Consider the following 4,547-nt stretch of genomic DNA (forward strand, 5'->3'; position numbering starts at 1 on the left):
ATCATTTATCAGTTGCCTCTTACAGCAGCACTGGTTGTTTCTAGAATGGTAAAGAGGTTGCACGAGCCAAGGCACACAGTACTAGGAGAGTCCCAGCATGCAGACAATGAGAAGGAGGAGGAGAGTGTTGGTGCTGTATGCAATCAGAGGCCCCGAAGGAGACCAGGGCTGTGGGAAGCTCAGCTCTGCCAATGGCTGGCCCAGAACATGGTGGACCAGTCCCTTGGCCAGCTGGGGTCCTGTGGCTGCGTGGAGAGGCCAACAACTCCTTCTGTGGTGCCTGAACACTGGCTGACTGGCCCACTGGGTTCCTCCCACAGCATTCTAGAAAGACAAAGAAGCCCTGCCAGACACAATAATAGCAGCTTTGTGAGCCCTGGGCCCAAGTGTCACAATTTTTCCTTTCTGCCCTTCCTTTATTTTATTTATTTATTTATTTTTAGTGCCTATACTGGAGCTTGCACTCAGCACCTGCCATTGTCACGTGGCTTTTTCTGCTCCTGGCTGGCACCTCTCCACTTCCGGCTTTCTGCTAGTTCATTGGAGATGAGTGCCTAGCTGATTTGCCTACCCCCAGGGCTGGCTTTGATCTCAGATCTCAGCCTCCAGAGGATCTGGGACTCTAGGCTGGCAAATCCTGAAGTTGCAGCTCAAGCTGTCTCCATGGTAACGGGGGTGGGGGGGATTGGTCCTTCAGGTGAGCTGCCTTTCTTGCCTGCAATTCTGAATGTTTTTGGTGTTTCGGGCTGTAGTGAACTTAGAAGGGAAGGGAGTAGGAAAGGGAATGCAGGAGTAAAATGCTAGGAGGCAGAGGGTCCCAGCAGAACCTCCAGCCCCTAGGCCTGTCCAAATGGACATCTGGTAGAGGACGCACTGTGTCTTTTGGGGGGGGGAACCTTTCCGCCTGGGGTGAAAAGTGCCCCGCCCGGGGCCCCAAACTAGGGGCCAAGACACTGATCTGCCCCTGATTTTCTTTTGTTCAAGGCTAGCGCGCTACCACTTAAGCCACAGTGCCACTGCTAGCTTTTTTAGTAGTTTTAGTAGAGATAAGAGTCTCTCAAAGAAGCCAGTTGCACGTGGCTCACGCCTGTCATCCTAGCTACTCAGGAGGCTGAGATCTGAGGATCATGGTTTGAAGCCAGCCAGGGCAGGAAAGTCCTTGAGACTCTTATCTCCAATTAATCAGTACAAAGCCCAGAAGTGGAGGTGTGGCTCAAGTAGCAGAGTGCCAGCCTGGAGGAAAGAAGCTAAGGAACAGAGCCCAGGCCCTGAGTTCAATCCCCAGGACTGGGAGTGGGTAAATTACTTGAAAAGCTCAGATTAATTCCTGGGTTTTGTTTGTTCCTTTTTTTGTGAGCTACTACTGCAGCTTGCACAGAGGGTCTTTGCTAAGCTCACTGATAATGACTTGTGGTGCCAGGTGACCCATTCTGCAGCACAACTTTCTTTGGAAAGGTTTGCCAAGTCTGCCAGTTCCCCCAACCTGCGTGGGTTGGTTCCACCCGTTCTATTCTTTACAATGCTTAGCAGTTCCTACAAGACAAACCTCCTCCTCTTCCTCCCCCTCCCCCTCCCCCTCCCCCTCCTCCTCCCAGGTTCTTATCAGACTGTAGAATTGTTCCACCCCCCCCTCTTTTATTAGCTTCGTTCGCGTGCAAATTCTAAGCTAGTTGGTAATTAATTTCCGGGATTCGAACTCGGGGTGTGTCCGTCGGGCTGGGCCCCTCTCGGCCCCTTCCCCGCTAAGTCTGGGGAGCCCAGAGGCCCGTCTCCGGGGCCCGGGTGGGGGGAAGGTGGGGGGGGGTTGTCGGATCGCGACCTTTGACCTGCGCTCCCGGTGCGCCCCCTCCCCCGCCCTCAGGGGCGGCGCCCGCTGGCTCCCGGGCAGCTCGGGTCCGGACGGGACCGCGGCGCGCGGCCCGACCCCGGAAGGACCCGGGCGGGGCGATCCGCTGAAGAGACCAGGGAGAGGGAGCGCCGCTAGCCGCCCGGCTAGCTCAGTCGGTAGAGCATGGGACTCTTAATCCCAGGGTCGTGGGTTCGAGCCCCACGTTGGGCGAACGTCAGTTTTGCTTTTCCAGCTTTCAATTCCTGACGGAGATCGCCTCAAGGAGGAAAATTTACCTAAGCCTGGAGGATGTTTCCAACCTAGTCAATGGCTTCACAAATAATCAGTAAATAAATACGTTGACCTAAGCTGAAAGAAGGGGACCACGAAACCTGAGCCTCTGAATGAAGGTTAGTTAGGGGGAGTATTTGTTACTAAGTGGGGAAACTGGGCAGAATTACAGCCATTTGAAGATTAAAAAACAAAAATTTGGTAAAACTTGAGGATATAAAACAGGAAGGTTAAGAAGGCTCATAAACATTTTGAAAGTGAGCTCTATCAAAACAGTGCTACTAAAAAAATTCTACTTTTCCCCTTCCTTAATGCTAAATGTGATATTGTAGAGAACAGCTGTTTCATATGTATATATATATACATATATATGTATACATGTAAATAAATATACATATATATAACAGATATACATATATATAACAGATATATTTTTTGTTTTATTTTTGTTGGTCATTCGGCTTGAACTCTGGGCCTGGGCGCTGTCTCTGAGCTCTTCAGCTCAAGAAGAGCACTCTACCACTTGGGCCACAGTGCCACTTCCAGTTTTCTGGTGGCTTATTAGAGAAGAGTCTCATAAACTTTCCTGCCCGGGTTGGCTTTGACCTGCCATCCTCCCATCTCAGCCTCCTGAGTAGCTGGGATGACAGGTGTGATCCACTGGAGCCAAGCTGGTGTCTTAAATATTTTAAAGATACAATTATGTTATTATTTTTCCCCACTGTGGGGTTCCGGTGTTTGAACTCAGGGCTTTTAGCTCTTCCCTGGCTTCTTCACTCAAAGCTGGCGCTCTACCATTTGAGCCACAGCTCTACTTCTGGTAATCAAACACAATAAAGCTGGGCTTCGGTGGCTCATGCCTATTATTTTAATTTTTTTTTTTTTTATTTGTCAGTTGTGGGGCTTGAACTCTGGGCCTGGGTGCTGTCCCTCAGCTCTTCAGCTAAGGCCAATGCTCTACCATTGAGCCACAAGGCCACTTCCAGTTTACTGGTGGTTCATTAAAGATGAGAGTCTCACGGACTTTGCTGCCCAGGCTGGCTTTGAACCAGGATCCTTACATCTTAGCCTCCTGAATAGCTAGGATAACAGATGTGAGCCACTTGTACCCAGCTTCTGCCTGTCATTTTAGCTACTCAAGAGGCTGAGATCTGAGGATCATGATTCAAAGCCACTTCTGGCAGAGAACACTGGGAGACCCTTATCTCCAATAGTGGGAAGTGGAACTGTGGCTCAAAGTGGTAAAACGCCAGCCTTGATGCAAAAAAACTCAGGGACAGCACCCAGGCTCTGAGTTCAAGCCCCAAAATGACAAAAAAAAATAAATAAAATAAAATAAAAAACGAAACTATTTCAGACTTTGGCAGAAAAAAAAATCTGAGAAATCTCAGCACCAGACTTAAGGATTAGAGCACATGGAATCCTCTGTTTGGGAGTCAGAGACTTAAGGCTGGGAGTTCAAAGCCCGTCTGTGAGGTACATAGAGACCCTATCTCAACAAACAAACAGTAGCAACAGGAATTCCAGGCATTAGTGGCTCATGCCTATAATCCCAGCTACTCAGGAGGCTGAGATGTGACCATCACAGTTTGGAGCCAGCCAGGCCAAAAGTCTGTGAGACTCTTATCTCTAATTAACCACCAAAAAGCCAGAAGTTGGAAGTGTGGCTCAAGTGGTAATATTGAGCACAAAAAGGTCAGGGATAACAACCAAGGCCCTGAATTGAAGACTAAGGACCAACACACACATACACACCACAAACAAACAAAAAACACACAAAAAACTAGTTTTCAGAGAATAATAGCTGTGTGGCAGGTTGTGGGAAAACAGACCTTGTCTTAAATTGCTGGCTGAAATGTACAATGGCATTATGATGATGATGATGATGATGATGCTGCCTGTTGCAGGGTATGAACTCAGGGTCTGGGCACTGTCCCTGAACCTCTTTGTACTCAAGGTTAGTGTTCTACCACATGAGCCATAGTACCACTTCCATATTTTGAGTGGTTAGTTGGAGATGGGTCTCATGGGGACTTTTCTGCCCTATGCTGGTTTAGAACTGTGATCCTCAGCTCTCAGTCTCCTGAGTAGTTAGGATTACAGGCGTGAGCCACCGGCACCAGGTTAGCCACATTATTTGACCTAGCAATTGTATATCTTGGGTTCCAAAAATATAAAAGCTATGCAGCCAAGCACCAATGGATCATGCCTGTAATCCTAACTACTCAGGAGGCTTAGATGTGAGAATCTAGGTTCCAAGCTAGCCCAGGAAAATCTGTCTGTGAGACTCCTATTTATTTATTTTTGGCCAGTCCTGGGCTTGAAATCAGGGCCTGGGCACTGTCTCTGAGCTTCTTTTGCTCAAGTCTAGCACTCTACCACTTGAGCCACAGTGCTAGTCCTGGCTTTTTCTTTTTCTTTTTTTTTT

At 48.5% G+C, this 4,547-nt stretch overlaps 1 non-coding gene across 1 annotated transcript; it reads left to right on the top strand.

Moving 5' to 3' along the window:
- Positions 1 to 1,986: 1,986 nt before the first annotated feature.
- Trnak-cuu lies at positions 1,987 to 2,059 on the top strand. Its single transcript has one exon. It is a non-coding gene; the product is annotated as a tRNA-Lys (tRNA).
- Positions 2,060 to 4,547: the final 2,488 nt, after the last annotated feature.

The sequence above is a fragment of the Dipodomys ordii genome, unplaced genomic scaffold, assembly GCF_000151885.1.
Source record: "Dipodomys ordii isolate 6190 unplaced genomic scaffold, Dord_2.0 Scaffold15, whole genome shotgun sequence".
Lineage (NCBI taxonomy): Eukaryota > Metazoa > Chordata > Mammalia > Rodentia > Heteromyidae > Dipodomys > Dipodomys ordii.